Source organism: Vulpes lagopus, chromosome 8 (genome assembly GCF_018345385.1).
Source record: "Vulpes lagopus strain Blue_001 chromosome 8, ASM1834538v1, whole genome shotgun sequence".
NCBI lineage: Eukaryota > Metazoa > Chordata > Mammalia > Carnivora > Canidae > Vulpes > Vulpes lagopus.
Genome location: NC_054831.1, coordinates 97,465,008 through 97,478,099, shown reverse-complemented (window position 1 = coordinate 97,478,099; position 13,092 = coordinate 97,465,008). Strand labels below are relative to the sequence as shown.

At 35.5% G+C, this 13,092-nt stretch overlaps 1 protein-coding gene and 1 pseudogene across 1 annotated transcript in view; both read right to left on the bottom strand.

The window, feature by feature from the left end:
* Nucleotides 1-13,092, bottom strand: part of ZSWIM6 (zinc finger SWIM-type containing 6) — a 193,952-nt gene that overhangs the window by 24,274 nt on the left and 156,586 nt on the right. The gene's annotated exons all lie outside the window — the stretch shown is intronic.
* On the bottom strand, nt 6,955-7,280 carry LOC121496641 (annotated as a pseudogene).

The following is a 13,092-nucleotide window of genomic DNA, read 5'->3' as shown; positions in this document are numbered from 1 at the left end:
TCAATGATACATTTTAAATGCTTTCAGAATGGACCCAGGTCTATCATTTTTACAACTCAATTCTCTCTTTATTTAATTCAAGCCATAAATCTCATACAGAGTTTAATGGAAGGACCAGAGTCCAAATTTCAACCAAAGATCCAAACACTGTTGCACATAAAGATGAAAGATATTTCAAAGGCCAACTATAATCACCTCCCTACTTATGTGACATTTTAAACAAAAATGTCAATAAAGAATACAACCCTAGAGTCCAATTTACCACTTTAATGTACAAACAAGTTTTATATATTTATATATGAAAGCTGCAAAAAACCACTCTAAATGGTTCTTCAATACAAAAACTAAACTTACATTTTTACAATAAAATCATAAAGGTATACAATGGACACAGTTTCCTAGTCTTCTTATAAGCTTTCCAAACTTTAGTATGTCTTTAAATTCGTATGCATATCTGCATATCAAATAATTTGCATATTTATATATCAATAAATCTTTTTAAACCAAAATTCACTTAAACATATTTCTCTAAATGATTTAACCAGAAACTGATCTTATAAGTGAAATCAGTAAATTTATGTCTTTATGTGAATGAAATCATGAAACAATCAAAATTTCACTTGTTTTTCAAAGGAAAAGCTATAATGAATTTAGATAGTATAGCTCAAAAAAAAAAGATAGTATAGATCATAATTTGAATAAAGTACTGATAAAAATTATCATTCCTTTCTACATTCTTCAAAGAGATAGCTAATTCAAACAATTATTTCACAAGTCTTAAAATTTCAAGTTTTACTTTATTAATTTCTGGTATTTCAGACCCATTCACAAAACTTTTTCTTTGAAAAGGTACGTGTATCTGTGTCTATTTTAATCAACTGTGTTAGCCAAGTGAATAACAAAGACAGAAATGAACAGTTTGTTCTGTCCAAAAGAGATGCTTTACATTCTTCCACATTTAAAATTAACAAGCTTCCCAGGTATCCATCAATAGATGAATACACACACACACACACACACACACACACACACACACAGAGTGGAATACTATTCAGCCATAAAAATGAAATATTGCCATTTGCAACAATACAGATGGAGCTAGACATTATAAATGCTAAGTGAAATTAAGTCAGTCAGAGAAAGACAGTATCATAAGGTATTTAACCTTATGATTTCACAAATGTGTGCAATTTAAGAAACAAAACAAAGGAAAAAAGGGGAGGAAGAAACTTAAAAACAGATTCTTAACTATAAAGAATAAACTGATTGGTTACCAGAGAGGAGGTAGGTGGGAAGATGGATAAAACAGGTGATGGGGATTAAAGAGTACACCTACAATGATGGGCGCTGAGTAATGTACAGAATTGTTGAATCACCATATTGTACATCTGAAACTAACATAACACTGTATGTTAACTATGTTGGAATTAAAATTAAAAACTTAGGATCTCTGGGTGGCTCAGCAGTTTAGCGCCTGCCTTTGGCCCAGGGCGTGATCCTGGAGACCCAGGATCAAGTCCCGCATAAGGCTCCTTGCATGGCGCCTGCTTCTCCCTCTGCCTGTGTCTCTGCTTCTCTCCCTCTCTCTGTGTCTCTCATGAATAAATAAAATCTTTTAAAAAATTAAATTAAATTAAAAACTTAATAAAACAAAAATAAAATTAGCAATTATAAAATTCTTCTATTATAGAATCTAACGTTTTAAGGATCAAGTAACTTTTACCAACAGAAAATAAAAACTGCCACAACTGACTTAAGCCACAGATATTTAAAAATTACATTTCTTTATTTTAAAATGCCAATTAAAAACAAAATGTGGTCAGTTAAAATGAAATAAACCCACTAAACTTCTCGTTCCCCATGAATACAAAAAGCAGCAATCTAAGTACTCTACAAAGTAAATAAAGGCAAGCAGACTGGAGAAAGAAAACTTTAAGAAGTAAGCTATATCAGGCTGATTTCCTGTTACTTTTCCCCTGTCTTTTGTCTCCTGGCTTGGACAGAAGATTTGTGCCATTAGGGAAACTCTGTAGAGGGCACATACAACAAAAACTTAAGAGAAATCTCATCTAGTTGGTGAGAAAACTGAGAAAAGAGGTAGATCCCTAAATACTAAAAAAAAAAAAAAAAAAAAAAAAAAAAGATCCCTAAATACTATCTATCAACAGGCCCAAGTCCTGTGGACCAGAAAGACCAAAGGCAGCAGCAGAGCCAAAGCTTTGAAAACTATGGATATCGTCATCCAAAGAAGGTGCAACAGAACTCATGGTCTTAATCTACCCCAGTTGTTGATTGTATGCTTTAAAAACAAAACCAAGGGACGCCTGGGTGGCTCAGCGGTTGAGCGGCTGCCTCCCTCTGAGGGCGTGATCCTGGGGTTGTGGGATTGAGTCCCACATCGGGCTCCCTGCATGGAGCCTAGTTATCCCTCTGCCTGTGTGTGTCTCTGCTCTCTCTGTGTGTCTCTGGTACATGAATAAATAAAATCTTAAAAAAACAAAAAAACAAAAAACAATTCTCCAGAGGATTTTAATAAGATCCAGACTTTCAGGGGGTGCCTGGGTGACTCAGTCAGTTAAATGTATGCCTTCAGTTAGGTTCATGATCCCAGAATCCTGGGACAGAGTTCCAAGTGGGGCTCCCTGCTCAGTGGGAAGCCTGCTTCTCCCTCTCCCTCTTACCCCCGCCACTCCTCTCTCTCTTTGCTAGCTCTCTCTCAAATAAATAAAATCTTTGAGAAAAAAAAAAAAGACCCAGACTTTCACAGCACAGTATTCAAAATATCAAGGATCCAAAAGTACTTGGCTTACAAAGAAACAGGGAAATGTGATCAATTCTCAAAGGAAGAAAACAATCAACAGATGCCAACTAAAATGAACCAGATGTTAGAATTATAAATCAGAAACTTTATTTTAACTATGCTCCATGAGATGAAGGTAAACACTAATGAAAGGAGTAAAACACAAACTATAAAAAGAACTAAATGGAAACTTTAGAACTGAAAAAAAAAAGTCTGAAATAAGAAATTCACTGGATGGGATCGGTGGCAAAAGGGATATGAGAAAGGGAAAAGTTAGTGAATGTGAAGATAATAATGGTCTCATCTTAACAAAGAAAAGCTTAAAGACAAGTGGGAAATTATCAAAAGGTATAACATTTGTGTCAGTGAAGTCCCAGAAGATGAGACATAGATACAGAAAAATGTGGAAGAAATAATGACTGAAATTTTCAAATTTGGAAAAATATATGAATTTTATAGAAGCAGTTCAGCCAACCACAAAAAGGGTAAATTCAAAGAAAGCCATGCCTCCCCCCAAAAAAGAAAGCCATGCCCAAAAATCTCATAATCAAAGCACTGAAAACCAAAGATAAACAAAATCTTGAAAGCAAATAATAAAAAAAATCATACATAGAATGACTCAAATAATTCGATATTTCTCCTCACAAATCACAGACAACAGAGGACATTGGAACAATATTTTCAAAGTGTTGAAAGAAACTGAAGTGTCAACACAAAATTCTATATCCAACAAAAATATTGCTCAGGATTGATGGTGAAATAAAAGAGTTCTCACATCAGGGAAAAGTAAAGCACTTGTTGCCAAAGAGATCTGTTCTAGAAGAAATGCTAAAGGTAGTTCTGCATGCTAAAGAAAAATAATACCACAGGGAAACTGGGAAACATAGGAATAAAAGAAGAGCAATAGAAATGATAAATACCTGACTACGTATAACAAAATGTTTCTGCCCTTTTAAGTTCTTTAAAATAAATATGACTATTGAAAATAGCAATATGAACATTGCCTTGTGGCATTTTAAATGTATGTAGATGTAATACACATAAAAACTGTAACATAAAGAAGGGAGAGTAAAGGGACCTATAAGATTTTAGACTCTACATTCTATTTAAAGTGGGAAAATATCAACTCAAAGTAGACTGGTTAAAGTTATGTATGTTTAATACTAAAACCATTAAAATGATACAAAGAGATACAAATACAAAAGACAATAGATTAAGTGAAATACTAAAAAAAGCTAGAACAATGCAAAGGAGAGAAAGCATTAAAGAAGGAACAACGGGGAAAAGGGGATAAACAGAAAACAAGTAATTAAATGGTAGAGTTAAATTCAACTACATCAATAACCATATTAAATGTAAATGGTCTAAACACAGAAATTAAAAAAGATGGTAAAATCAGATTAAAAAGCAAGACCCAACTCTATGCTATAAGCGAGCTACTTTAAATATAAGGATATAGATGGATTAGATGGATTAGATGGAAAAGGATGGAAAAAAGATATACTATGTAAACACTTTCAAAATAAAGCTGAAGTAGCAATATTAATATCAGACAAAGTAGACTTCTGAACAAGGAATATTTATTTCAGATAAGGTGAGACATAATAGGATAAAAGGGTCAGTTCTCCAAAAACACATGAGAATCCTACATGAGTAAAGCTAAACCTAACATTAAGACTTCAAAATATATAAAGTATTTAGCTTAATGGAGAAATAGACAAATTCATAATTATATTTAGAAACTTTAATACTCCTTTTCAATAACTAATAAAACAAGTACAAAGAAAATTAACAAGGATGAAGAATAACTAAACACTATCAACCAATTTAGCTTCACTGATGTTTATAGAATATTTCACCTACCATTACTAGAAAAAATAAAACAAAATACTACTCTTTTTAAAATGCACAAAGAACATTCACCAAGATAGCCTGCATTCTAGGCCATGAAACAAACTTTGACAAATTTGAAAGAACTAAAGTCATGCAAGGTATATTCTCTAATATAACAGAATTAAACCAGATATCAGTAACAGAAAATAAATAACACTTATAAATAACTCATGACTAAAAGAGGAAGTGATAAGAAAAATCTGTACTGAATTAAATTACAAATAAAATACATAAAAAATTGTGATCTATAGCTAAAAAGAGTTCAGAGGGAAATGTAGAGTATTAAATACTTACACTGGAAAGGAAGAAAAGACTCATAGCACTAATCTAGATATCTACCTTAAGAAACTAGAAAGAGAAGGAGAAATCAAAGCCTGCAAATAGAAGGAAGGATATAACTTGAATTGAACACTGCCCACCCCTCAAATTCTATGAAACCAAAAGTTGGTTCTTTAAAAAGATTAATAAAATCAATAAAGCTACAATCAGAATAAAAAGAAAGACAAACTATCAGTATCAGGAATAAAAGAGGGCACATCATAATAGGTCCCAGAGAGGCATTAAAAGGCTCATAATGGAATTCTATGAACAACTTTATGCCTATAAATTCTACTAACTGGATAAAAGAAATCAATTCCTTAAAAAAAAATCAAAAATTATCAAAGTTCACTCAAGAAGCAAATGAATAGTAATAAATTTATTAAAGAAATTAAATCTGTAATTAAAAATCTCTAACAATGCAGGTTCAGAGGTTTCCCTGGAAAATTATACCAAACATTTAAGAAAGAATACCAATTCTACACAATATCTTCCTGCAAACAGAGAAAGGAATGGCTTCCAACTTATTTTAAGAGGCCAACACTACCTTGATACCAAAACCAAAGATATTACAGTAAATACGGATCAATATCCCTCATGAACATAGGAGTAAAACACCTCAACAAAATATTAAACAATATAATTAAGAAATATACAAAAAGGAAAATAAACCACAACTAAGTACAGTTTTTTCCAAGAAAGCAAGGTTGGTTTGACATTAAAAAAAATCAATCAGTGTAAATCACTATATTAACAGATTAAGGAAAAAAACAAAAACATGACCATTTCAACAGATGCAGAAAAAGTAATTTTCTTCAACAGAAAAAGTAAATGACAAAATTCAACTTTATTTCATAATAAATAAAACTCGCAGCAAAACAGAAGAAAGATCACTTAGCCTGATAAAGGCATCTGTGAAAGAAATCCTACATTAACATCATAATTGAAAAAGACTGAACGTTTTTCCTGAAATCTAAACAAGGCAAAGATGTCTGCTCTTACCTCTAGTATTCAACATGACACTAGGAGAGAGAAAATCTTTAAGCAGGCTCCACACCCAGCATGGAGCCTGATGCAGGGCCCCAATCTCGGGACCCTGAGATCATGATCTGAGCGTAATCAAGAGTTAGACACATAACTGAGTTAAGGTGCCTCTACAGCAGCTTTATTCATAAATGCAGAAGACTGGAAACAATCTGAATGTCTTTCAACTGATGAACAGATAAATTGGCACATTGGTACAACTTATCACCACTCAGCAATAAGAAACAAACCCCTGATGTACACATAACATCTCAAATGGATTATACTAAATGAAGGAAACCAGAATCAAAAGAATATGTGTATGTATACATACATACACTCTCATTACTTATAGGACATTTTAGAAAAGGTAAAACCTAAGGGACTGATCACCAATGCAAGGGATTAAGGGTTAGCAATGGAAATGACACACAGGGACAGTATGAGGGAATTTTTGGAGGTGAGGTAACTGTTTCATATGTTGATTGCAGTTATTGTTACAGGAATCTATTCATTTGTCCAAACTCAAAACTGTACAGCAAAATATTTAGACAATATGTATTTTTAATAATTATAATAGACATTTATTTAAAGTAATACATTCACAGTTCAAAGAGTTCTTTTTTTAAAATATTTTATTTATTTATTCACAAGAGACAGAGAGAGAGAGGCAGAGACACAGGAAGAGGGAGAAGCAGGCTCCATGCGGGGAGCCTGATGTGGGACTCGATCCCGGGTCTCCAGGGTCACACCCTGGGCTGAAGGTGGCACTAAACCACTGAGCCACCCAGGCTGTCCAGTTCAAAGAGTTCTAGTTGTTCATTTCAGGTTTAACCAACTTTATAAAAATACTCTGAGGACAGGTGAAACCAGAGATTTCAACTACATGATTCTTTTTTTTTTTAACATGATTCTTTCTTTGCTTATTTTTCTCTCTCTCCTTTTCCCCACCTAACCTCTTTCAGATATCATTCAAGGTAGAATTTATCCTCACATTCTGTCCATTGCTCGTTAGGGAAAACCTGCTGCCTCATGGTCAATTGCAGTGCTCTCTTAATGTAAATCATCCTATCATTATAAAGATTCTTAGGAAGTCTTCTTATGGCTTCTTTTACACCATCATTTTCACATATTGTATCATCTTACATTAACCCCACAGTTTATTGAACACTGCAGCACTATCATACCATTTTTTAATATCCCCCGGGCCCTATCTGGATGCTGCAATGGCAAGCCTGCTCTCCATGATGATCCAAGAACCACAAGTGTAAGTATTTTTATATTATTTATAGCAATATTTTACAGTACAGTAAGAATCTTACTGTATGTAAAGTCTAAAGCAAACTGCTGCTACATAATATCTGTATCAAACAATACTGTCTACTGGTACTCCAAAGATTTAAGCGAGTATTCTTTCTACAGAAATCCTCTAACAAGCCAATGGACATTGCATAAATGACCACCTTATTAATCCTAGGCCTTTCCTATGCCCAGAAACAGGAAAATGAGCTTCAAATGAAACATGACCACACATTGTTGCAAAGCAAGGGACAAATCCAAATGGTTTCTAAAGAACCTGAAATTAACAGCCTTTTCCATGGAATCCCATTAGAAAACGGGATATAACTTTACCATGTTTTAGGTTGTGGATGGTTACCCTAACATGAAAAAAGTTACATACAAGTAATTAAATAAAAGCTACACATTGGATCAAAAATTGCCATTGATACTTAAGAGGCAGCACTGAACTAAAAAAATTTCCAAATCATCAAATTACCTTTTTAAAAAGTAAAATCATAATAGCCAACAGTTAATGCTTAAAAATTAAGAATACTTCAAAGGCACCTGGGTGGTGCAGTTAAGTGTCCAACTTTTGGTTTTAGCTCAGGGTCATGAGATGGAGCCCTGAGTCAGGATCCATGCTCAGTGTGTAGTCTGCTTAAGACTCTTTCCCCTTCTCTCTGACCCTCCCCCCACTTTGTTTCTCACTCTCTAATAAATAATCTTTTTAAAAAAGAACATTTTCTGTTTCTCTTCTAAGATGTTTTTAATCATATATTTCTACTAATCTTAAATGAATACTTTATCAGACAAAACTAAAATCAAGAGGTTGCCCTGAAAGATGTGCTGTGACTAGTAACTTCATTATCAGGTCATGATCCCGGGGTCCTGAGAGCAAGCCCAGCATTGGGATCCACACTGGGCATGGAGCCTGCTTAAAGCTCCCTGTCCCCATCTCCCTTCTGCTGTCTCTCTCTCCCTTTCTAAGAAAGAAAAGAAAAGAAAAAAAAGAAAAGAAAAGAAAAAAGAAAAGAAAAGAAAAGAAAAGAAAAGAAAAGAAAAGAAAAAAAGAAAAAGAAAAAGAAAAAGAAAAAGAAAAAGAAAAAGAGGAGAGGAGAGGAGAGGAGAGGAGAGAGGAGAGAGGAGAGAGGAGAGAGGAGAGAGGAGAGGAGAGGAGAGGAGAGAAGAGAAGAGAAGAGAAGAGAAGAGAAGAGAAGAGAAGAGAAGAGAAGAGAAGAGAAGAGAAGAGAAAAAAAATCAAAGAAGGGACGGGAAGGGAGAGGAAGGGAAGGGAAGGGAAAAGATGAGGGAAAAAAAATCAGATTATAGTCCTTAAAAGCAAAATCCTAAATATTCTTGGAAACTTTAAATAATAATTTCTATGATTTGAGGAAAAAAGAGATCCATCCTAGATTTTCATGCTTACATTTCTCTAATTAGAAAATCTCCATTTTGTAGAATGAAACGAATTTTTAAAGCCAAGCCTTTATTAATTTGCCTATAACATTCTTTTATTGCTCACCTCCCCAAAGAGAGGTTTCATCCTGAAAGGATGTTCTTAATGTTAGATTCAAGTTCAGAGCTATAATAGATATGGTCTTTTATCTTAACAGTCACCACTACAAAAGCTGTAATTAGCCTTAATAACCAAATTAACCAAATTGAGTAAGTCATTCTCCAAATTTTATTAATTCAGAGTCCCACTTTGGGCATTTATCTTCTTTCCCTCCAACACATGCCTGAAACATTTGTAGTTTTAAAAATAAAGCTCTTTGATAATTAAACAGTTCATTCTGCTGTCCGTCAGAAATATTAACCCTTGTAAGGACTCAACCAAAAATACTACACAGAACTTAGGGAGAACTCAGCCTTTCTAGCACTTACCAGAGGACCTGACATCTATAAAGGTATTACTGGTTCTTTCACAAAGGACACTTAATTATTTGCTATGAATTACAATGAAACAAATTCAATACTTTTAAATTGCTTTCCTAGCTTCAATACCTCAAAGTGTATAAAGGCAATTATCAAATCACTGGTGTGTGCATCATTCAGTTTCTGAATTATCCACATCACATTTCAGCTCTGGTCCAGCTTTTTCTCCACCATCCAGCACGCTCTTTACTCTTCTTTCCACTCTACCACCTAATCTGCACACCGTGATTTCTATCAAAAAGATGCATTGTAACATACAAGCTAAAGTACACCAAAACTAGAAAGGCAACTTCCCTGAGAAGAAGAAAAAGATGGGGGGAAAAAAAAGCATTCTTTGGCACAAGGCAAACAGTTCCAATCCACTAAGTAGTCTTAAACCTGTTCACATCCTATAACTGACCAAAGAGTGAGCGAATGTGGGCAGACTCACACTGAGGCAGAAGGCAAATCACCACAAAGGCCTTTTTGGTTACTTCTGCACTTCTCCAGTAACAGTGTCAGTGGACAAGCACCCCATATTCCCAGAAAATGGGATTAACAAGAATTAATGAATTCTACATGCCCTGAGAGACTATCTTTTCCCTCAAACATTTAGGTGTACAAAGCCGTTACCACTTTGCCCCACCTCACATACCCATTGTTTTACATTTCTAACTGGAAGGAATATTTGATCAATGAGCTCTGATCTGGAAAGGACAAGATATGCCCCAGGCTAGCCCACTTAGTGTCTCTGAGGTGGCAGTTCTCTATTTAAACAATAGGGATGATAATTCCTACCTACCTCGTAGGGCTGTTTAGACTTAAGATTATACATACAGATAGCTGTTTGAAACTGCAGGTTTACTCAGATCCAAAAGGTACACTCCCAGCAAACCTCTGTGTAGAGGACTTTGAAATTGAGGACATGGAGACTCAAAGGGTAGAACAGGACTGGAGGGCTCAGATTGCAAGTGATTCTGTGAATACCCTTACAAGTATTTTATATTTAATAAGCCAATTAAGAAAACATATTAAATTAAGCAAAATATCAGTGACATTAAATGCTTAAGTTAGTAATAATGGGTTCCTATAAATTAATGTCCACTTGCTGTGTGATTTTAGCAGGAAACCTCTTTTAGTTTCTCCTTTTCCCTTGGTTTCAACAATCAGCTTTTAAATGTTTTGTTTTCCGGTAGGCATTTTCTCTCCAGCCTGCCAGGCCCCAAGGGGGGCCCACAAGGCCACTTAGAAGTCTGAGATGCTTTGGGTAATTTTGTCCACATCTACTGTCACAAAGGTGGCATTTTTCAAACTCATCCCTATCCCTCCATTTTTGCTGCCCACAGGAACTTCATGCCAGGGGATGGACAAAGAGTGTGGTGCTGAAGCCTGTGCATACTGTTCCTTTTAGCACCTCTTCCTTAGCATCTCTGTCAAAACTTCTAGCTACCACCCCATCCACTCTGCCTTCCTTTTATATTTTCAATGCCTAGGGTTCCGCAGTCTTCCACAGGAACACAAAATTAAGTTACCTGATCTCAAGTTCTTTTTATCAGAGAAAAAAAACCCAGAAGTCAAACCAGGTGAAATTTGGTATAATGAGAACATGAAGGTAAGGAATAACTACTGTTTAAAAAAAAAAATCATTAAAAATGGGAGATGCAGGGGTGCTTGGGTGACTCCGTTGGTTAAGCGTTCTACTCTTGATCTCAAGGTCACAAGTTCAAGTCCTGTGTTGTGCTCCATGAAGCACGTGGAACCTATTTTTAAAAAATGGAGCTGCAGAATATGCAAGATCATGCTACATTGTTTATTAATAACCATTCAATTCGGACAAATATCTAACTCAATCCAACATTGGAGAAAAACTGAAAAACAGAACTTCATTTTCACATATTGCTACATCCTATACTCTAAGAGAAATTTAGCATTTGTAAAAATAAATAACCACGAGAAGCATGAAGTATTATCAGATAGATAACCACTATTCTGGTTATCTATGACCTATGTAAAAATCTACCCTAACTTTACTGGCTTTAATACAGAATGTATCACTGGATCCCATGATTCCACAGGGGAGAAGCACTCCTCTTAACTTTCTCCCTGCCTCAACACGGCCCCTCCAGGGGGACAGTATGGGCTTTCTCAGAGCATGGCAGCTTCAGGACAGCCAGACCACTTACAGGGAAACTCAGGGACCCCAGATAAAAACCTTCGACGAGACAGGAAGTGAACCTGCTAGTCTAGTCATTTAATGCCTGGGCCTAGAAACTGGCCTAGCATCTACTGTGCCATGTTCTGTTGGTCAAACATTTTTTAAAAATTGACAAGATGAGGGGATCCCTGGGTGGCTCAGCGGTTTGGCGCCTGCCTTTGGCCCAGGGGCAATCCTGGAGTCCCAGGATTGAGTCCCAGGTCGGGCTCCTGGCATGGAGCCTGCTTCTCCCTCTGCCTGTGTCTCTGCCTCTCTCTCTCTCTCTCTCTCTCTCTCTCTCTCTCCCCCTGTCTGAATAAATATATCTTAAAAAAAAAATTGACAAGATGAAAAAACAAAGACCCCAAGTCTAAACAAAGGGAGTAGCAAAGGATGTGTGGCCATCTTTAATCTACTACAATTACCAAGAAAAATTATAAATCTGCTAATTACAAAATGGAAAACTAAAGTAAGTACTTATGAGTATTAAGTAAATACTAACCATTAAAGTAAATAGTAATGAGCATGAGAATGTTGTTAGTTAAGCTAACCAGACCCAGATAAGCCACTGAACACATGAGAAGAGCTGCCAAAAAGAGTAAAGCCAAAAACAAAAAGTCATTATGAAAACTTAACAACATAAAAGGTATCCCAACACACAGTGCAATATTAGGTGCTGGTTTGTATGCTAATTTTTTATTCCTTCAAGGAAAAACCTAACAATATCAGGTTACACATGTTGGGTTTCTAATTAGAGTCTACGTTTAAAATTTTTAAATGTCTGTCTTTAGGGTACAAATCACTCTATCTAGTTTAGCGAACATACTTCTAAAAGTGAATGGCACCTTTACTTATCCACCTGAGAGTAAATGCTGCCATTTATTGAATATTCATCTCACACTAACCTTATACTATGTATTTTACACATACAATCAATCACATTTCACCTCACGAAAACTCACTGTACAGAAAAGTAAACTGAGGTTCAGAGAAAAGAAGAAAGGTATTGTGATGGGAGCCAGACTCACAGTCCCCAGAAACCAACATTCTCAACACTCAGGTATCTAGCCTCTGCCTATCTATATGGTCAAAAAGAACTTCTGTAAGTTAGGATCCGTATGTGCAGCTGTGCATATATAAATTCCAAGATTAGTCACTTCTGTCTCTTGACAGAATCATCATTCCATTCCTCATGTTTTAGTAGTATAATACAAAGGGACACAGCTAAGAAACCCTGTACTTTATTTAACCTTGTATTCCGTATGTACTTAAAACAGGTCTCTCCCACGTAAAGAAAGCATCTCCAGCAAAAACCTACAAGGGTTCATCTAAAAAGAGCCTAATTAAACCAAAGAAAATTACATTTTTTAAGACTGACAGTCACAGCAAACAAGTCATTTCACTGTAGACTAAAACAACAGGTAAACAATCAAAAGCTCACCTTATAATTGAAGACTGATTATTCAATGTGGAAGAAATCTTTTCTCTGAAACTATGATGTACTATAGGTCTGCTAGAATAGAGTTGCATCAGCATTTCCAGGATAATGCTCTTGCGTGTGACTGAGTCTGCTCTTTGCCTGCAGGGCGAACTGCTGTGTGGAGCATTAGGATTTGTGACTGAATGAATCGGCTGGCCATTCTCTAGTGCCAAGCTCCACCACCCCCAC